This window comes from Gossypium arboreum, chromosome 6 (genome assembly GCF_025698485.1).
Source record: "Gossypium arboreum isolate Shixiya-1 chromosome 6, ASM2569848v2, whole genome shotgun sequence".
Lineage (NCBI taxonomy): Eukaryota > Viridiplantae > Streptophyta > Magnoliopsida > Malvales > Malvaceae > Gossypium > Gossypium arboreum.
This window is the reverse complement of record NC_069075.1, coordinates 115,296,268-115,320,319: the sequence shown is the minus strand read 5'-3', so window position 1 is coordinate 115,320,319 and position 24,052 is coordinate 115,296,268.

Below are 24,052 nucleotides of genomic sequence, written 5' to 3'. Positions count from 1 at the left end.
CAATCTTACATAACACAAGGGTATTTCAGTCAATTTACCTCACAAGGGTATAATGGCCATTTCATCAGTATAAGGTCTAAGTATACTTACCAACCCAAAAGTAGGTCCACAGTCGTCTTGATCGACCCGTGCAACCTTATCAGTAAATCAGTGCTACTGGGCCTATAGCCCAAATTACGAGCCCATTTGGACCCACACTCTCGTATGGCTCACACAGCCTAAAAATGGCCTCAGATGTGTAGTTCACACAACCTGGCCCACAATTTATCACACTTTGTGCAATTTCTCCGCGTAGGGCACACAAGCCCACTGGGCCCATTCGGCCAAGTTCGATCCAGAATGGCCTAATACCGTTTCGGCCCATGAAATCGCCCATGGCCATTCTGTCGACATCACGGCCTCGTTTTGCAACTAGGCCTGCCACACGGGCGGCCATACACTGTGTGGTGTCGACAGCCCACTTTTTGACTTTTCGGCTTTGGCTAACACACATCTAATGATAGTGTTCACACACCTGTAGTAAAACTGTTGTCGCAACACCTCTAAGATCAAAGCACCTATGATTCACAAAGAGCCACCATTAGACAGATTCGTTGTAAATCCAAAACTAAAGTATTGAAATCACTCTAACTGATTCATTGTCACTTACTATTCCACCAATCGCCGGACCCTTCTTGCTTACACCACCTGAACTCTCTCTAAGACCCTAACTTTTATCTGATACAGTTAGTCGATTTATTAGAAATTATAATCCCTTGTAAATATAAATAAATTCTTAAGTACTTACTACGAGTGACCAAATTTCTTATTGTGAAAGGACAATCGGCCTAACTCCCTTAACCATGAAGATTGTGCCCCTAGGAAAATTCGGCAACCACAGAGTTAAGTGGCAGTCAATAAGGTGAAATAAGGGTGAAAGAGTAGGATACATTCATCCCATAGAAGAAAAGAAATCGCAAACCTGAGAAGAGAAAAGACTAACCAATAATCGGCCTAGACTCTAACCTAAATATTACCCGAGTAACACAAGAGATATTCGATTTTAGCAAAGAAGAATTGCACGATTGAGAGAAGAGGAGAAAGTGCAATCGACTAGGAGGGATTGTCAGAAGAAGAAAGGGAGAAGAGACATAGGATATTCGGTCAGAGCACCACAAGGAGCCACAGTTGAAGAAAGGAATAAGAACCGAGAGAAGATCAAAAAGAGATTCGACGAAATAAGTCAAGTGAGGGAGGAAGAATGAAAAGAGGTTCTGTACTTACAGAGAAAGGCCTAGAAGAACGCAACCTGAAGGAATGCTAAAAGAAAGATACCTGTATGGTCACTCTAGAATTCGGCTACCAAAATCCCAACAATTGACAGCCTCTCCAAAATCGAAAGTGCAAAAATCCAAAACCCAGCTAGCAACTGAAATGAAAACTAAGAAGCCTTAAAACACCCCAAACCGAATCCCTTTGAGTTTCCAGAGTCTCTGTACAACACCAACACTCCCCATCTCATCACCTCCCCTTGATTTACTCCTAAAACCTCTCCACAACATCCCCAACCGAACATTATCCCAACCCCATTTTTCCTCCTAACTTTCGGCAACAAGCTCTCCCACTCCTCTCAAACACCCCAACCGTCCTAGCAATAGAGTCCCACTGCTACACAACCACCCATTCAGCCTTTTGCAAAAATAAGACACCTTTGCATGCCGCAAGACTCGAACCTCAATCCTTTAGCTACTGCAACATGCCACTAGCCATTAGACTAGCATGTTCACTTTGTCATGTCCTACTCCCATTAATTTAAAAGTCCTCTAGCAGCAGACAAGGGTTTATTCAAATAAGACCAAAATTTTGCTCAAGCCAGGACTTGAACCCACAACTACTCAGACACTCCTAAAGCATTAGATCACTAAGTCAGACATACATCCACGTCATAAACACAGGTTTTCGTGATTTTGGGCATTACAATTCTTCCCTCCTTAAAGAAAATTTTGGCCTCAAAATTTACTTGATCAGAATAGGTGAGGGTATTGTTGTCACATCACCTCCTCGGGTTCCCACGTAGCCTCCTTAGAACTATGATTCCTCCAAAGAACTTTTACTAATGGGATTGACTTCCTTCTTAAGACTTTCACCTCTCGATCCAAAACTGAACTGGTTCTTCCTCGAAAGTCAGGTCTAGTCTAATCTCAATCTCCTCAACCGGTACCACATGCATAGGATTAGAGCGGTAGTGTCTCAGCATCGAGACGTGAAACACATCGTGAATCTGCTCTAATTCTGGAGGGAGCTCTAACTGGTAGGCAACTGGTCCTACTCTCTCAAAATACCGTAAGAGGATAAACCTTGGGCTCAACTTGCCCTTACGCCTAAATCTGAGTACCTTCTTCCGTGGCGAGACCTTCAGGAAGACAAAATCTCCCAAAGAATATGTAACACCCCGTACCCGAGACCGTCGCCGGAGTCGGACACAAGGGGTTAACGGGCTTAATCCACTTACTTGCACAGTTCATTTTAAAAATTTCCAGACAGCCGGCTAACTGTGTCACTGTCACCTTAAAAATCATATCTTGAGTTCCACAACTCGAAAATCAGTTTCGTAATTTTTCCATGAAACTAGACTCATATATGCATCTACAAATTTGTTTCTAGAATTTTTGGTCTGGCAAATTAGTACAGTTTAGTAGTTAAAGTCTCCCCTGTTACAGGGTGCGACTACACTGACCTTCCTACATTACGATTTGGATATCTCCCTGTACAGGGATTCAATACTGATGCCGTTTGTTTCTACAGAAACTAGACTCAAAAAGGAATCTGTACATATATGGAATGACTTCTAATTATCTCTGTTCAATTTATAATGAATTTCCAAATTCGGAACAGGGACTCCAGAAACCGTTCTGGCCCTGTCTCACGAAAACTTAAATATCTCTTAACATACTGTTCATATGATCGTTTCGTTACTCTTCTATGAAAATAGACTCGTCGAGGTTCGTTTACATAATTTATTCACTATTTAATTCCATTCCTACTATTTTTAGGGATTTTTCACATCCACGTCACTGCAGCTGTCAGCATATGTCTTTAAGGTAGGCTTTACCTATTTCATAGTTTCCATGATTCAACTAGCCCTTAAACATAAATAGCACAAAATATGATCATGATTAACCATCCCAATGGCTAATCGTTTCCAAACATTTCCATACCTCTTAATGAACAACATACAATGATTATAATACCATGCCCAAAGTATACTTAAGCCATTTTCGCATGGCGATCCAAATTTACACAAAACCGAAAGGTACATGACCTACAACAAAAGGGTAGTCCTATACATGCCATTTCAAAGTTCAACCAAAATAGTATACCAAGAAGGAGCTTTGATAGTGTGGGCGACTTCGACTTCAAAATCCCGAGTCCGATAGCTGAAGAACCAAAATCTATAAAACAGAGAATCAAAGAAACGGAGTAAGCATTTAATGCTTAGTAAGTTTGAGTCATGAATTTAGACACAACCAAAGTATAGCATTCATGTAGCTAAACAGATAATTTCATATGCCCAAATTCTCAATATCATACTTACTTCACATTACCAACCCTTATATTCATACACAAAGATCAACTTAGCCAAAGGCCGGTAGCTCATTTATCAACTGAGCGAATACTTATTTGTAAGGGCTCAACTAATTCAAATCACATACAAAGCATACCTCATTGTTGGGATTTCACAAGCGTATTAACTGAAATTTTTACAGCAAGTTCATTCATTCCCGAATCACGTACCTTCAAAGTTTAACCGGATATAGCTACTCGTTCAAATGCCTTCGGGACATAGCCCGGTTATAGTAGCTCGCACAAATGCCTTCGGGACTTAACCCGGATTTAGTAACTCGCACCCATGCCTTCGGATCTTAGTCCAGATTTAGTAACTCACACAAATGCCTTCGGATCTTAGTCCGGATTTAGTAACTTAGCACAAAGCCTTCAGGACTTAGCCCGGTCATCATTCGAATAACCAAGCACAATTATCAATAAATCATGACACATTCGTATTTCATCTTCATTAGCAAAACTCAAACACAAGACACTTATCACACTTGCAATTTCGGCTCAATAGCCACACACGAAGAGCATGATCTAATCAAATCATAATCTAAGTTCCATTACTCGAAAACTTACCTCGGATGTTGTCGAACGGCTTCAACAGCTATTCGATCACTTTTTCCTTTCCCTTATCCAACTGTGGTCCCCTAAGCTCTTGAGCTAATTCAAACAAATTTAACTTATTAAAGTCTCATTTTGCTAGCTCATGGCCGAATATGACAAGGAGTTTGATAGGTCATATGGCCACCTTTTAGCTCAAATACACAATGATCATACGCATTTTTAATCACATCAAGCAATTTAATACAATTCATTCGAACATAAAAAGAGAAGATCAAGGTACTTAGCCCATATATACATTAGACATTAGAGTCACATATGTACAAAATCACGAATCGAATTCAACATACTAACTAGTATTTCCCCTTAGCCGAATTTTCTAAGTCAAGCTAAAGCCATCAATAGGCTACCTATGGCCGAACATACACATCAACTCATGGACTCATTCATGTGGCCGAACATACACATCTATGCTAAGGCCGATTGCAACACTTAATACATTCTACAAGTATGGTCACTTGTATTGACTAAACACCATTTGTTTCAAGTTCAAAACTTGGCTAATACACATATATACACAATTAAAACATCCTCTCCCTTTCCATTAATTCAACACATGCATTACCCATAATATACAAAATTATATTCGCCTTAGCACACAACTTGCTAGCCGATTCTTCTCCATCTAGCAACTAATGCACATACGAGCTCATTTGTTAGACTCTACTTCATCTAACAACAACCTTATTTCTCTTCTATTTCCTACCATGGCCGAATGCTCAAGATACCTCAATATCAAAACTTTTAACTTGGGTTGCTTAAAGAGCTTGGTGATGAGTTCAAATTTATCTAACACCTCAAGCAACATAACACATCCCTTAATCTAGTGAACCACCATAACATCAAACACCAACCAAGAAAACAACACCCATGGCCGAGTATCATCTTCATCACATAGCAAGATTTAGACCATGGGCTAGGTAGAACTCAAGCTAACAACTAAAACATGCATGCATCTCATGGACAACATCAAACATACCTTAGTCTAGCAAATCACCATAGCTGATTTTCTCAAGCTCCTCCCCTTCTTTTCTTTCCTTTATTCGGCCAAGGATGAACCAAAGGATGAACACTCTTTTTTTTTTTGTTTTTCTTTCCTTCAACTCACGGCAATAGGGGGGCATGGATGAGACCCCTTTTTTTTTTTTCTTCCTATTTCTTTATTACTAACTTTATTTTATTGTTTCCTCCCATGATGCACCAACACAACATGTCTATGACATGTTTTGCCCATCACCCTTTGTCATGGCCGGCCACTAGTAATTAGGGGGGTAAATTTGACATGCAAGTCCTCCCCTTTGATTACATGCACTATTTGATCCTTGTAGATTAGCCTATCATATTTCAAAAGTGTCACACAAGTCCTATGTACTACATTCACATATAATTAACTAAATCGAAGCTTAAAATTTTCGCACATTCATATTCACATATTTTAGACCATAAATATCACATTTAAATAATTTGGTGACTCGGTTTAGCGGTACCGAAACTGCTTTCCGACTAGGGTCACTATAGGGCTGTCACAGAATACTCAATTTTCTTACACTTTAGATCCGCATATGACTTTTGTCTGTCTGATGCTGCCTTTAGTCTATCTTGTATTAATCTGACCTTATCCTCTGTATCAGATACTAGCTCTGGGCCCAGAACACGCCGCTCACCCAATTCAGTCCAACACGAAGGTGTGTGACACCTACGACCATATAGTGCTTCGTAAGGTGCCATCTGAATGCTAGACAGGTAGCTGTTATTATATGCAAATTCTGCTAGCGGTAAGTAATCCTCCCAACTGCCTCGGAAGTCAATCATGCAACTCCTTAACATATCCTCTAGTATCTGAATCACCCTCTCTGACTGTCCATCTGTCTGAGGATGGAACGTAGTATTGAAGTCCAGTCGTGTACCTAAAGCTTCATGTAACTTCTTCCAGAACCGAGACGTGAAGCAAGGATCTCTGTCAAATATTATGGAAACTGGTACCCCATGTAATCTCACTATCTCGGATATATACAACTTAGCTAGTTTCTGCAATGAATAATCTATGCGAACCGGTATGGAGTGGGCAATTTTGGTTAGCCTATCCACAATGACCCGCACTAAATCTTTCTTGGAAGGTGTTAGGGGTAGCCCACTCACAAAATCCATAGTTACTCTTTCCCACGTCCACATCAGAATCTTAAATAGCTGTAGTAACCCAGAAGGCAACTGATGTTCTGCTTTAACCTATAGGCATGTCAGACATTTCCCCACAAAGTCGGCAATCTCACACTTAAGACCTAGCCACCAATATATCTCACGGAGATCTCTATACATCTTATTTCCACCTGGGTGAATAGCATAGGGGCTACTATGCGCCTTTCGCAGTATAGACTACCTCAAATCAATATCCTTAGGCACACAAATTCTGCCTCAAAAGCAAAGTACCCCTTCATTATTCAACCCAAAATCCCCAGTATTACCATTCTCGACCTGGCAGAACCGAAGACCCAATGACTCATTTTCCATCTGTTTAGTCTTAATATGCACAATCCACACATGTTTAACTTGGAGCTCAGCCAACAAGTTACCATCATCAAATAAGCTAAGACGAGCAAACATTACTCTCAGATCAGTTATAGTCCTACAGCTCAGTGCATCCGCCACCACATTGGCCTTACCAGGGTGATATTCTATCTAACAGTCATAATCCTTCAACAAATCAGTCCATCTACGCTGCCGAAGATTCAACTCCTTCTGAGTGAGGAGATACTCGAGGATCTTGTGATCCGTGTAAATGATGCACTTCTCACCGTACAAGTAATGCTTCCAAATTTTCAATGTGAATACCACTGCGGTGAACTCTAAGTCATGCATTGGGTAATTCGCCTCATGAGTCTTAAATTGGCGAGATGCATAAGCTACCACCTTACCCTCTTTCACCAACACACAACCTAAACCAACGTATGACGCATCATTGTAAACAGTAAATTCTTCCCCAGACACCGGCTGAATCAAGGCAAGAGCCTCAGTCAAAGCTTTCTTGAGCTTCTCAAAGCTCTTTTTCTACTTATCAGTCCAGATAAATGGCGTATCCTTATGCAACAGCTTAGTTAAGGGTGCAACAATTAGTTAAAACCCCTCTGCGAATCTTCGATAATACCCAGCCAGTCCCTGAAAACTACAAATTTCTGATACAATCTTAGGCTGTTTCCAATCCAGAATAGCCTCAATTTTTCAAGGATCAACCTTAATCCCCTCAGCAGATACCACATGACCAAGAAACGGTACCTCACTTAACCAGAACTCACACTTGCTAAACTTGGCATATAGTTACTTCTCCCTTAATATTCGTAAAACCACCCGAAGATGTTCATCATGTTCGACGTCAGTCCTTGAATACATCAGTATGTCATCGATAAATACTACAACAAACTGATACAGATAGGGTTGAAATACTCTATTTATCAGATCCATAAAAGCTGCTGGTGCATTCGTTAGCCCAAAAATGCATTTCCAGGAACTCGTAATAACCAGAACGAGTCCTAAACCCCGTCTTGTACACATCAGCCTTTTTAACTCTCAATTGATGATACCCCGATCAAAGGTATATTTTAGAGAATACCGATGCTCCTTGCAGTTGATTTAATAGATCATCAATCCTTGGTAGAGGATATTTGTTCTTGATGGTCAGCTTATTCAATTGTCTATAGTCGATACACATACGAATGGATCCATCCTTCTTTTTCACAAACAAGACTGGTGCTCCCCACGGGGACACATAGGTCGGATAAACCCACGATCCAGTAGATTTTGTATTTGGCCTTAAGCTCCACAAGCTCTTTCGGTGCCATTCTATAAGGGGCGATGGACACCGGAGCTATACCAGGGAAGAGTTCAATCCCAAACTCCACTTCATGTTCTGGGGGTAACCCCGGTAACTCTTCAAGAAAAGCGTTCGAAAAATCCTTAATAGTCTTGATATCCTTTCCTAAAGAGTCCCCAACATCTGAAACACTGACGTAGGCCAAGAATGCCTCAGAACCCTTGTGAACCAATTTCTCAGCCCTTAGTGCAGAAATTACATTACTAAAATAATTCCATCATTCCCTAATTATCACTATCTCTGCATTGACTTTAGTTCTCAGTGCAACTCGCTTAGCAGCACAATCCAAGCTTACCCGATGTTTAACAAACCAATCAATGCCCAGTATTAGGTCGAATTCTCCAAAAACTAGCTCCATAAGATCAGCCAAAAAGACAACTTCTTGCATTTCTAAGGGAACATCTTTTAACAACTTATTTACCCGAACAGACTATCCCAGTAGACTTAGAACATTAATTCCACTCGAAGTATTCTCAACCAGAATCCATAATTTCTCAGTAACAGTATAGGCAACATAGGAATGGGTAGATCTTACATCTATTAATGCAGTACAAGGTACATTATGGATAAAGAACGTACCTGTTATAACATCTGGAGCATCACTGTCCTCACGATGACGTGTAGTATAAACTAGTGTCGGTTGCCTCGCCTTAGTGTGACCAGCACCTCTGTCCGGTGCTCCGCGACCACGTCCCATACCATTACCACCCCTGGCCTGACCATGACCTATCGGTGGCTCCTGAACACCTCTCGATGGCTGACCAGTACCCATACTAGAAGCTTTCATCTGATTGGGCCTTCGTGGACAATTCTTAACCCAGTGCTCCAAAGATCCGCATCTCAGACATGCACTCAACTTCCTCCAACACTCGCTCTGATGGCGTTTTCCACAATTAGTACAAAATTGTAGCCCAGTAGTAGCAGCAGCAGGGACCCTAACTCTAATTAGCCCATCAGATCTAGGCTTTTTCCTAAGCCTCTAAAAAGAATTTGAGGGCTCAGCATCCCTATTACCTTTGCCTTTCTCTCTGTTCTGGCGCTCAGCGCGCGTCACATCCTCGATGATTTTTGCCTTGTCAACCAGTGCTGTAAAATCCCTCTCCCTCTGAGGAGCTATCAAAACCCTTAAACCATCCCTAAGGCCATCCTCAAATCAAACACACCGCTTATATTCTGTTGCCACCATCCCACATGCATAATAGCTCAGTTGTAAAAATTCGGCCTCATATTCAGCCATTGTCCTGTCTCTTTGAATTAAGTTCAGAAATTTCCTCTTACGGGCATGAACATAGCTGGCACCCACATATTTCTCTTGAAAGGTTGTCTTGAAAAACTCCCAAGTTAAACGATCAGCTTGAGTTCCCTCTTTGACGGTAAGCCACCACTGATAGGCCTTGTCCCTCAGTAATGACACAACACATTTTAGCTTCTGACCAGGGGTGCAGTCCAGATCATCCATGATCTTTTTTGTGGCCTCTATCCAGTATTCAGCCTCATTTGGGGCAACTCCAGCAATACCCCTGAATATCTCTACCCCATTAGACCTGAGTCATTCCGTATCCGACTCTTGGCCCACATTACCAGTACCAGGCCCAGCGACCTTTTCCAGAATCCTCAACATTGCTTGTGACAGTGTGTCATCCCCAGCTGCTCGATTTTAAGACCCTGTCTCAGCCATAGGTAAAGCTGGTGCCTCTCTAACTTCCTCATTAGGCTGGTGTCTAGAAGACGAAGACCCAGCCCAAGCACCTCTACGACCTCTGCCGCGGCTTATACCATAAGTAACTCTAGTGCTCATTATCTAATCACGCTTTTATCTGTTTTAACAATTTTATGCCAGTCAGTTTATTGTTCCAGTGTTTATTAAAGGTATCTTATGAACAGAATTATTTTAGAGTTTATTTTCACAGTTCACAATTTCGAAGGTTGCTCTAACTATAGAGTCTCAATATAGTTTTAATACCTTAAGTAGTCCTCAATAATAACATATCAGTATTTTTATTTCAGTATAAATAGTCAGAATACTTACAGGGTCGGCGCAGAGTCTCGGTGCACCACTCATTCAGCAACATATTTCCATGTTTTCAAAAACCCAAACCCACAGTTGAGTTTTGTAACTCTAACTCTGATACCACTAAATGTAACACCCCAAACCTGGCCTAAACATTATGGCAGGATGTATGATGTCACATAGGAGTGGTTTTTCCAAAACACTAACTGATGAAAAATCTGTTCTTTATAAAAACTACTTTAGGTTCTTATCAAATGGTTAGGAGGCCTAGTTTATTGAGAAGACCCGAGTTGTTTAAGTAAAACATTAATTATACCAGTTTATTATTAAACTTTGAAACCATGTTCGTTACGAAAGCTTGTAAAATGTGTTGAGTAAACGTGATGTTTTCAGAAAAGCATTTGTTGGTATTTTCATGAAAACTCGAGTCCTATTACTAATAGGTAAGATAAAATAAATAAATCCCCAAATTAAAATAAACTTTAAAAGGCCTTATTACAAAATGAAAACCAAAGAATTTAAATCTTAATCATAATTTATAATAAAATACTACGTCGAGTGGCCACCTCTGAGTTCTCCGTCGCCTCAATCCATCTAAGCCTAGAGATTTCCTGCACAGATAACAGATGGGTAAGTTTACGAAAACTCAGTGTGTGAAATCCAAAAATAGCAGACAATCAGAGTAACATCTGGGCTTTAGCCTTTCCAGTTTCAGTTAGGGCCTTAGCCCCCTTTTCAATAACAGTCGCAGTCTAGGCCTGAGCCCATTTCAGTACAGTATGCAAACAAAGGATCCTACCTAAACCATCCGCTACACACCATCTCCATACCAGCCTTACACACCATTTAGGGATAAGATCGACCCACCCAACCCTACATACCAAGTCGTACCAATTTCAGTACTAAATCAGTATTTGCAGCCGAGTTGCCAGTAATAAGCTTATAGCCTTTCAGTACACTTCCGCCAAAATCATATAAATATCCCACCCCATGTAATGCAACATAATATCATACGTGCATGCAGAAAAATCATGCTAAAAAAAAATCTTACATAACACAGGGGTATTTCAGTCAATATACCTCACAGGGGTATAATCGGCATTTCATCAGTATAGGGTCTAAGTATACTTACCAACCCAGTAGTAGGTCCACAGTCGTCTTGAGCGACCCGTGTAACCTTATCAGTCAATCAGTGCTACTGGGCCTATAGCCCAAATTACGGGCCCATTTGGACCCACACTCTCGTATGGCCCACATAGCCTAAAAATGGCCTCAGCTGTGCAGTTCACACAACCTGGCCCACAATTTATCACACTTTGTGCAATTTCTCCACGTAGGGCACACAAGCCCATTTGGCCCATTCGGCCCAGCTCGATCTAGAATGGCCTAATACCGTTTTGGCCCATGAAATCGCCCTGGCCATTCTGTCAACATCAAGACCTCGTTTTGCCACTAGGCCTGCCACACGGGCGGCCATACGCTGTGTGGTGTTGACAGCCCACTTTTTGACTTTTCGACTTTTGCTATCACACATCTAATAGTAGTGTTCACACACTTGTAGTGAAACTGTTGTCGCAACACCTCCAAGATCAAAGCACCTATGATTGACAACGATCCACCATTAGACACATCCGTGGTAAATCCAAACTGAAGTATTGAAATCACTCTAACTAATTCATTGTCACTTACCAATCCACCAATCGCTGGACCCTTCTTGTTCACACCACACGAACTCTCTCCAAAACCCTAACTTTTATCCGATACAGTTAGTCAATTCATCAAAAATTATAATCCCTTGTAAATATAAATAATATCTAAATTACTTACTATGAGTGAACCGAATTTCTTATTGTGAAAGGACAATCGGCCTAACTCCCTTGACCATGAAGATCGTGCACCTAGCAACATTTGGCAACCATAGAGTTAAGTGGCAGTCAATAAGGTGAAATAAGGGTGAAAGACTAGGATACATTCAGTCCATAAAAGAAAAGAAATCGCAAACCTAAGAAGAGAAAAGCCTAACCAATAATTGGCCTAGACTCCAACCTAAATATTGCCTGAGTAACACAAGAGATATTCGGTTTAAGCAAAGAAGAATTGCACGATTGAGAGGAGAGGAGAAAGTGCAATCGGCTAGGAGGGATTGATTGAGAAGAAGAAAGGGATGAGAGACGCAGGATATTTAGCCAGAGCACCACAAGGAGCCACAGTTGAAAAAAGGAATAAGAACCGAGAGAAGATCAAAAAGAGATTCGGCCAAACATGTGAAGTAAGAGAGGAAGAATGAAAAGAGGTTCTGTACTTACAGAGAAAGGTCTAGAAGAACACAACCCGAAAGAATGCTAAAAGAAAGATACCTGTATGGTCACTCTAGAATTCGGCTACAAAAATTCCAACAATAAATAGCTTCCCCAAAACTGAAAGTGCAGAAAGCCAAAAACCTAGCTAGCAACCGAAATGAAAATCAAAAAGCCTCAAAACACCCCAAACCGAATCCCTTTGAGTTTCCAGAGTCTCTGTACGACACCAACACTCCCCCTCTCATCACCTCCCTTTGATTTACTCCTAAAACCTCTCCACAACATCTTCAACCGAACATTATCCCAATCCCCCTTTTTCCTCCTAGCTTTGGCAACAACCTCTCCTACTCCACTTGAGCACCCCAACCATCTTAGCAATAGAGTCCTATTACTACACAACCACCTATTCGGCCATTTGCAAAATTAAGACACCTTTGCATACCGCAAGACTCAAACCTCAATCCCCTAGCTACTGCAACATTCTACTAGCCATTAGACTATCATATTCACTTTGTCATGTCTTACTCCCATTAATTTAAAAGTCCTCTTGTAGCAGACAAGGGTTTATTCAAATAAGACCAAAATTTTGCTCAAGCCAAGACTTGAACCCACAACTACTCAGACACTCCTAGAGCATTAGATCACTAAGTCAAACATATATCCACGTCACAAACAGACAAAAATAATTTAAATAGGGTTTCTCGAATTTGGGGCGTTACAAGCATTTTTATCATGTTTTAATTATGTTTTCCTAGTTTGATTTACATTTAATAAAAAATGTAATTTGAGTCTTTTATTGACCTTAGGGGCTGAATGAGGCCTAAGGGCGAGCTAATATACTTTGTGAGTGTGCAGAAGACCATTAGAAGAAGTACCAACTCAATATTGGTTGTTGTGTTGCAATACGGGGAGTTTGATGTCACAACATAAGGAAAAGAGAATAAGAATTCCAAGACTACCTTCAGTGTTGAGACACAACCAAGGAATGTTGCGACACACCCCTAAAGCTATCTTGACTACGAGCATACTACCCTCGATGTCACAACAAAGGCACTAGGGTGTCACGACACCGGTCTTGTACGAGAAATACTTATGAGCCAGGGGCGTTTTGGTCTACAAAATCAAATATTGAACACGAGAGTGTCAGCTAACCTAGGGTTGAGGACGATGAAAAACCTAGCTGACATAGGGTTGAGGACGATGACAAACGTAACTCTATAAATAGGCTCATTTAACACTTGTTATGGACAAGTTTTCATATTTTATAATTTTCTTCATATTTTTGATTTTTAGTTTTTCCCTTTTCTTAAACTTTAGGTTCTTTTTTGTTTTGCATTGTTGGAAAATTTGATTTGTGGAACTCGATCAACTCTTTGTGGATTTTGTGCTTCAATTTAATACAATTCAGGCTTCTCTTAAACTTTCATATCTTGATTTACTCTTAATGTTCATTTTGTATATCAAGTTTATTATGTTTTTGAGATCTATGAGGAACTAGTCCTTTTGTGGAGGATTAGCGAGTGGAGGCATGATTAATTGATTGTTGTATAGGGTTTTGTTAGTGGATCAACTATTTGGGAAAGAAAGAGGTTAAACCTTAGGCTTGATGACCCTAGAAAGTAAATTAGCTGGGAATTAATTCAAAATTGGTATGGCCTATTCGTGAACACCTTAGCCATGAACTAGTCTGAACTGTGAGGTCGAGAGATAGGTATTTCTTACTGATTCATTATTCTAGTGGAAGATAGAGAGATCCTACTAGGATAGTGACTAGTTGATTGAACAGGGAACTCGAAGCAATAATTAGTTATGATTACCGAAGTGAGCTAGTCACCCATGCTCATATTTGATTAAGTTTCCATAGAAAATTTCCCAATTTTTTTCCATTTATATTATTTTATTTCTTTAGTTATTAAAAACTCTTTATTTATGTTTAATCGTAATATAATTTATTTAAAGTACTAATTAGCTTTATTTTTTCTTAGGCTAGAATTAATTTAGTGCTCGTCTCCCTTGGGTACGATCCTCGAAGTACTCACTTACTTCATTGTAACTATATTACAACCTTGTAACACCCCTAACCCGTATCCATTGTCAGAATAGGGTTACGGAGCATTACTAGACATATTACTTAAACAAACACACATTTTTCATACATTTATCATTTCCAAATAAAAGTTATTCACAAGCAATCATAAATCCCTAATACGAACCCTCGAGGCTAAAAACATGCAGTAGAAGGCATTCTGGACTAAACCGATAACTCAAGAAATTTTTGGAAAACTTAGAAAAATTTTCAAAATACAGGGGACACACGCCCATGTGGCCTGGCCGTGTGTCTCACACGTCCAAAGACACGCCCATGTCACAGGCCTTGTGGACATTCGAAATGGTATCACATAGCCGTGTCCCAGCCCATGTCTGACCCCGTGTAACTCCCTGACTTGGGTCACACGGCCAACCACATGCTCGTGTGACTAGCCTATGTACCCTTCAAAATGGCCACCCACGCCCATGTGCCAGGCCTTGTGCTAGGCCATGCCAAAACTGTAGGGTATACTGACTTATGCCACACGGCCAAGTCACTCGCCCGTGTGCTGGACCGTGTGGATCATACTGACTTGGTTTCTAATTAAACACCAGGGGACGCACAACCGTTGATCGCGATATTTCGTGATAGGTTTTAAATATTTATAATTAATCGTTCTCGAAACTAACTATTATTGCGATGTAGGAAAGTGTACCTATCGAACAGTAGTACAGTTTTAGCAAGACCGAATTGTCGAACCCAAAGGAACTAAAAGTACTAGTAATGACTATCTTTTAATTATCTAGCCTAAGAATAATGGGGTTCTATTTTTAACTAACTAATTATTTTAACTAAGAACTCACAGAGAAAAGAATTGGGGAATTTCTTTTGGGAAAAATCGATTGACTTAAGACAATACCAAAGGAAAAATCCACCTAGACTTTACTTGTTATTCTGGCTCCGAATCGGATGATTTATTCATTCAACTTGTTCCGTAGAGATCCTAAGTTATGTTATTATCCCTATTCAAAACTAATAACGTCTAATCACTAGATTGAATAATCGAGACTTTTCTCTAATTAACACTTTAGGATTGCAATTACTCAATCTATGGATCCCCTTATTAGGTTTCACCCTAATCCGGCAAAATCTTGTCACCCTATGTCTAGGCACGCAATCAAATCCGCTTAATTATGATAAATGTACTCTTAGCCAGGGTCTATTCCTCCTCTGAATAAGAGCTTATCTTGAATCAGTATCCTGGGATATCAAAAAAAGAATGAAGAACACATAATTAAGAACAAGCTAAATATTTATCATACGATTTAGAAAATGATAACAATATTCGTCTTAGGTTTCATTCCCCTTAGGAATTTAGGGGATTTAGTTCATAAGAAAACATCTCAGAAAAATAAAGAATACAAAACATAAAGAAAACCCAAAACTCCTGAAGGGGAATTGAGGAGAGATCTTCAGTCTTGATGATGAATCCGGCTTCTGAGATGAATCAATCGGCTTCCTTGGAGTAATTCTTTACTCCCTATTTTGTGTGCCCCATTTTCTCCTCTACTAGGGTGTCTTTATGGCTTTGGAATGCCTATGAGCCCTCAAAAGTGGCCTTTTCCGAATTGGACTTAACTTAGGCTCGGCAAGGACACGCCCGTGTGACAAGCCCGTGTGACACACCCATGTGCGATTACTTCAGGCTGTGTTCGAGCCTGTTAGAATGGCACGGGCGTGTGCTATACCCGTGTGAGTCGTGCTTCGATTTTGCCAGATTGACACGGCCGTGTGGTCTGCTAGTGTGAGGAAGTCCAGGCCGTGTTAAGTTTGTACTTTGGCCCATTTTCTCTATTTTTTGTCCGTTTCTCGTTCCTTTCGCTCTCCTATGCTCTCCTAAGTATAAAACATGAAATTAAAGCATTAGGAGCATCGAATTCACCAATTCTAATGAATAATCATCCTTAAAATGCGTTAAACATGGGGTAAAAATATGTATAAATTACAGTTTATTAGCCGTGTCACTTGACCATGCATATACGGCTGAGACACACGCCAATGTCTCTACCCGTGTGGACAAAACTAGGCTATTTACCAAGCCATCTTTCTCACCCAAATTGCATCCAACTAAAATCATCAAATGGCATAGTATAAAATATACATTAAAATAATTCTCAGACAAGCCTAATTCATGCCATCTCAAAATTAACAATCATAAGGCACACAGAAATTACAATTATCCATTCCATTTCATACCAATTTCATATCTCAAAATCTCCTAATTGATCACTTTGAATTATGCATTATTTTACCTAAAACCACAAGCATACAAATCTCAAATTGCAACCATTTGGTACTCAAAATAACAATTTACAACAAGCGTTAACTTAACCATTATACACATCATACCACAGTGCCATTTGCACACATAAATATACATCACCAAGTATACCAAAATAAGCCAAGTCACATGGCTCTACACATAACCAAGCATTCATCATTTACAAGCCAAATCAAATGGCTAAATCCATTACCAAACTATAAACCAAATTAATCACAACTCCTATACATGCCATATAACCAAAAACATAAGTTTAAAAGTACCAAAATGATAGCTTGATAGTGTGATAAGATCTACGACGACTCCCAAATCTGAGCAAGCTTTGATATTCACTATAAAACACGGAAAAGTATACAGAGTAAGCTATAAAGCTTAGTAAGCTCGTATAGTTAATAATTAAAAACTTACCATTCATTCACCATTCAATTAATATAACATAATATATTACAAAACCATTTAATCGCAAGGTTAATATATATTCATTCAAATAATTATCATGAACTCACAATTTCATGGATTCAATACTCATATGAATTTCTGTACATACCTGTACTGATACGTAACTATCTCTCACCATTACATATCTTTGATATACCCATTGAACCATTTGGAATAATATTGGATACTCGAGAAGCTCGTACTCTAAGTGCCAAATACATAGCCGAAGCTATCTCAATCCCATATCTCATATAATGCTCACTCTCGAGCTATCAACGGGTTTGCTCACACAAGCTGACAGTCAAGATGTAACTACACAATGTTGCTCACACAAGCTAACGAGGATCCGCAACATATGCCGGATAACTCAGCATCGGTAGAATGTACGGACCATCACCCAAATCACATAGGCCCTAATGACATGTCATTCGTATCCTAATCATTCCTAAGGTTCAACCGAGAATTCACATTGCCGAATCTTTGTCAAATATATCTGTAAGGTCGTATTCACAATTAATTGAATAATAAAGCATTTAAAACACAATTATATTAATGCTTATTAACATATAAACTTACGTTGATTCACAAAAACGACGAAATGGATCGACTAGTCCAATACTTTATTTTTCCCCCACTCTAAATCTGAACTTCATTTTGCCTTGATCTATATCAAATTTAACTTATTCAATTATCATTCTATTCAATTTAGCCCAAAAATCACATTGTGGCAAAATTACACATTTGCCCCTAATATTTCAACATGTTTACAATTTAGTCCTTAGCTTATAAAAATAAAAATTCATTCAATTAGGTCCCTACCCATGCTAGACGAATTTTCCTTATTATCATAGAAGACCATATTTTTCATTTATTTAACATTTCTACCACAAAAAATTTACATTTTTCAATTTAATCCCTAATTGACAATTTTATAAAAAATCTCTTAACAAATGTTGTTTATCTAACAACAACTATTTATTTTCTATCATGAAACATCAAAATAAACACATATTCATCAATAGAAAAACCCTAAACCTTTGAAAATTTTGCAAAATAGTCCTTGGGCTAGCTAGATTAACCTACGACTCTAAAAACATAGAAATCATTAAAAACGGGACAAAATACATACCAATTAGACAAGGATGAGATTAACAAAATCTTGAGCACAAAAATGGCTCCCTAAGCCCTAATTTTTGGTTACAAGAGATGAAATAAAGATGGTAAATAGTTTGTTTTATTATATTAATCATTAATCACCAATTTACTTAATTATCCTTAAAACTTAATCAAAATTTAAATAATGCCAAGCCAATATCATCCACTAACTAATTAATGGGATAATTATCACATAAGGACCTCCTCTTTAAATTTCCATAACTATTAGACACCTTTAGCTAATAGAACTCAAGTTTTACACTTTACGTGATTTAGTCCTTTTTATCAAATTGAACATTCAAACAATAAAATTTCTTAACGAAATTTTCACACAATCATATTATCATGATATAGACATTAAAATACTAATAAAATAATTATTTCAACCTTATATTTGTGGTCCGAAAACCATTGTTCCAATTTGACTAAAAACGGGTTGTTACAACCCTGGCCTGTATACTTGCAGATATTGCCTATTAACATATTTTGTGCAGGATTTCTACCTTGGACATTGGTACATCTGGAAGCAGTCAGGTGCCGACTGGTGTGGGTAGTTACCCGTGTATCCCTATTTTTTCATTTAATTCATCGACTAACTGTTAGAAGAGAATGTATTGTCTGATTCAGTATATTGATTGGAAATAAATGTGATCATATGTTTATGTGTAGTGTTTTGCTATAATTGAGAAAAATGTTACATTTGTGGATGGGCTTGATGAAATGATACTAAATGGATTTTATATGAATGAATGGACGAATTATATGATTGGGTATTAAATACTCATGTTTCAGTTGTGACATATGGTGACAGGAAACATGGTTAAACTTGTTATTTTGTTATGTTAATTCTATTATGAGGTAAGTTTACAATTTTATTACCTATGAGCTTACTAAGCATAGACAATGCTTACTCGGTTATGTTTTTCCTGTCCTGTAGATATTTTGCAAAACGTAAAGATCAGACCAACTAGGAGCTCACACTATCCAATTTTGACTGGGTAGATTTTTTTATGGTTTAAGGATCAATTTTGTGCATAGTTTATTTGGGTGGATAATGTTTTGATATGTGCGTAATAATATGTTAATGTTCATAAGAAGACATGTTTATAAGTCTTGCTAAATGGTTGTGCTATCTTGACTGTTATTTTGATATGTGATCAATGTGATGAAATGTATAAATATGAATGTTAATTGATTACTAAATGAGGTGAAATGGTACAATAATGGAAATGGTAAAAGGTGTTTAAATGAGTAGAGATTATAACATGTTATATGGTATACTTATAAACCTTGAAATTTATTTGTGTTTGTGAATGGTCAAATGAATATTTAATTAATGAAATTAGGAAATGGAATGAGCATTTATGTATGGTTTATGTTGAATGAAATGAATTTTTAGTATTAAGTTTTTAAATGAATTGTGATGTTACATGTTGTGTTGAATGTGATCGAGTTGCCTTAAGGGATATTGGTTGGAATTAGGATTTGATTATGTCTTGGAATGATTGTGTATTTGAAACAGGTTTTTGAGTTGATGATTACCTACATATAGTTTAAGAAAAAGATTGTTTTAGGTCACTTGATTATTTAGGTTCATTTTTTCTAACATGGACTAATACATGGCTGTGTGTCACACACGGGCAAGTGACACAGTCGTGTGCTCTGTATTGTCAGGGTAGTTTAGGTTAAAGATGGTCACAGTCTCTCACACGGTCATGCACATGTTTATAAAAGTTTACATTTATGTCCAAACATCCTTAGTTAGTTACATGGTCGTGTGACCCTACTTTACACGGCCTCAGCCAGTCACATAGCCTGCCCACATGGCCGGGTGTCCCTATTTTACACATTTGCCCAATCTTTTCAGAATTGTTTCAAATTGGTGCCTAATTAGTTCTAAATTTTATTTAGAGCTTTGATCACCTATAAATGAGTTATCATTTATACATAAAATATAACACCAAAAATATAAGAATTGAGAACAACGATGTTCGCAAGTGCACGAGACAAATTGTGATATAGTTTTGTACAATAAAATACTTAGAAGTATTGTGAGGATCGCACCAAAGGGAGGATGAGATAAATTATGAAAACATTTTTACAATAATAAGTTTAAGTGGTAGTAATTAATTCCAATATTACGATAAATCATAAAATAAGTTGATAAAATAAAAATAAATAAAGCAAGAAAATAAATAAATAAGAAAAAAAGATAAAAATCATTAAACAAATCAGGAAGATTAACCCGCTTCAGGGTTTTTAACTAACTTTTAAACAAATCAGGAAGATTAACTCGCTTCAAGGTTTTTAACTAACTTTAGATTAGGGTTTTAGGGTGTCTTAGCTATCAATTAACCAATTATTACCTCTTGGCCTCTAATTAACTAATTGATTGGTTGATACTTGATTATCTTTCGACCTCACTTTCTCAACTAGGAAAAATTATGATTTAGTCGGTTCTACTTATCTCTTGACCTCGTCTACCTTATGGTAACTTCCTAGGGTTGTAAATATTAGTGGTTTAAGGACACATAATTCATACAAACTAATCCATCTTGAGAAACCCTAAATCCTTCGTTAATCACATACCTACCCACTCATTAATCTCCCTTAACGGATTTAGCCACTCATGTATTCATAATCTCGATCTTAATAGAATAAGTCATGTAAAGAACACGATTGATCCGAAAGAGAAAAGAGAATTGAATAATCGTGGATTGAATATCGAATGGGAAAGAAGTAGTAAATTGTTTGATTAGAATAAAGAATTTAATCAGATGTAAAATAAAATATAAATTGAAATACTTTAAGAGATAAACTCTTGAATCAAAACTTATTTCAAGAGGAAAAACAAAAGAGTGATGAAAAATTGAAAAGAAAATAATCTAAATCTATTCCTAAACTACTAGGGTTTTTTATGGTGTCTAGAAAGACTTAGTTACATCAAACGACTAATGTCTTATTTATAGAGGTGTTGGTAGCCTAAGTTAGGTCTTCGACATGTCCTATATCTTCGTATAAATTTTATTACGTAGACGAAAATAGTCTCGAATTACTTGGGCAGGACATCGACTTGTGTCATGCCATACCCCTTGTGTGGCATGACATGACACCCAATTTCAACCTTGTGTCATTTGTTTGGTGCTTCGACATCCTGGGAAGCTTGTACATCACTCCTCCCTTACTTCCCTATCAATTGGGCCTTTATATCTTCATCCTACTCACTCAATTAAACATATTAGCACAACCTAATGTCCGTGTTGGCCTATTGGTCACAACACTTATAAAATGTGTTAAAAAACACTTATTTTATTAATATTTATTACTAAGGTCTAATTATCGAAAATGAAATATAAAATACTAATTGCGTAGAAAACTAGCTCTTTAAGTGCGAAATTGACCCGAATTAACTACTACATTTGACGATAGGTCAAATAACTCCACACTTAAGTTTTTGCTTGTCCTCAAGCAAACTAACCCAAAAATAAAATAGAAACCAAAAGTAAAACTGAAAGCAGGAAATAAACATGCAAATAAAATAAAGTGTACTTGAGTTAACTTGATACATGAGATTGGATCAGAGCATCGACACTAAGAAGATCTGCCTAAATATATAAATCTATCTAGAAATTTAAATAATTCAAAGTTATTTACACCTAAACAGATCAGTTCAGTAATTTACAAAGTAAACAAGTTAAAGAAAATTAAATATATAGCTCTATCAAAATGTATATATGAATATAGTATTTATTTTTGTGGAGTATAGTCAGGTCGAATATTTCTTTCCTAGTCGGTTTATTTTTGTCCATACTTTGAACTCTAATGCAATAATATTTCCCTGATAATCCCTTGTGGTTTTTTTATTTGCGCCAATACAATCGAGATTTTTCTTGGGCACTTTTCATAAGGGTTATACTAGTCATATTGCATCGTTTCAATAACCATGAACTTTAACGAGTATTTTCTTTTAAATTCGAACATCTTATAGTTCTACAAAAATAATTACCTATTCATATTTACCTTTATTACTTTATATTTACATTCTAATAAATTGAACTAATTAGTCTAAATATAAACCTAAATTATTTAATTTCAGGCTAGATTTACAATTTAAACAAACAACCTAGGTATATGCTTGATACGAGATATTCGCGATAGGTTTTAAAAATTTATAATTAATCATTCTTGAAACTAACTATTATCACGATGAAGGCAAGTGTACCTATCTAACAGTGGTATAGCTTTATCAAGACTGGATTGTCGAACCCAAAGGAACCAAGAGTACTAGTAATTTTTTTCCTTTTATTATCTAGCCTAAAAATTAAGGGATTTGTTTATCTAAACTAATTAACTAAACTATGGGTGCACAAAGAGAAAATTGGGGAAAAGCTTTTGGGAAAACTCGATTGATTAAGACAATACCCAAGGAAAAATCCATATAGACTTCACTTGTTATTTGACTCTGAATCAGACAATTTATTCATTTGACTTGATCCGCAGAAATCCCTAAGTTATATTATTATCTCTCTCGAGACTAATAACGTCTAACCCTAGGTTGATTAATTGGAATCTCTTTCTAAATAACACCCTAGTGTTGCATTAACACGATATATGGACTCCCTTATTCGGTTTCACCCTAATCTGACAAAATCTTGTCACCCTATCTCTAGGCATGCAATCAACTCTGCTTAATTACGACAAATTTACTCTTAGACAGGGAGCGCATTAGCTTGAATCAATATCCTGGAATATTAAAACAAGAATTAAGAACACATAATTAAGAACAAGTCAAATATTTATCATACAATTCAGATAATAATAACAACATCCATCTTAGGTTTCATTCCCCTTAGGTATTTAGGGGGTTTAGCTCATAATTATGAAAGAAAACATCTCAAAAGAATAAAGATAACAAGACATAAAGAAAACCCAAAACTCCTGAAGGAAATTGAAGGAAGATCTTCAGTCTTGACGATGAATTCGGCTTGTGAGATGGATCAATTGGCTTTCCTTGAGTAATTCCCTGCCTCCTCTGGTGTTTAAAAAGGCTTTATAATGCCTAAAAGCCCTCAAAAGTAGCCTTTTCCAAATAGGACTAAAATTGGGCTCGACAGGGACACGCCCGTGTGCGATTTCTTCAATCCGTGTTCAAGGCTGTTAAATAGGCACGGGCGTGTGGTCTACCCACGTAAGTCGTGCTCGTTTCTGCCAAAAAGACACGGGCGTGTGGTCTACTCGTGTAAGGAAGTCCCGGTCGTGTTGATTTCCCACGTTGGCCCATTTTCTCTATTTTCGGTCCATTTCTCATTCCTTTTACTCTCCTATGCTCACCTAAGTATAAAACATGAAATTGAAGAATTAGGAGCATTGAATTCACCAAATATAAGGATAATTCATCCAAAAATATGCTAAGAATAAGGTAAAAATATGTATAAATTATGGTTTATCAAATACCCCCACACTTAAGCGTTTGCTTGTCCTCAAGTAAAATCCTTAACTCACAATCAAAATTCATTTTTCTCAACTTATAATTCCTATCAAAAATATCTCAAAATAATCCATAAGTAATCATACATTGTGAATTCAACTAGAAGAATATCAAAGTTTCAAACATTCCAAGTTGAGCATTTTATCACGAAAACCTTGGTGTCTCCCCTCATCTAAGTGATTACCTTTGATTCAAAGTATCACAGAGTTT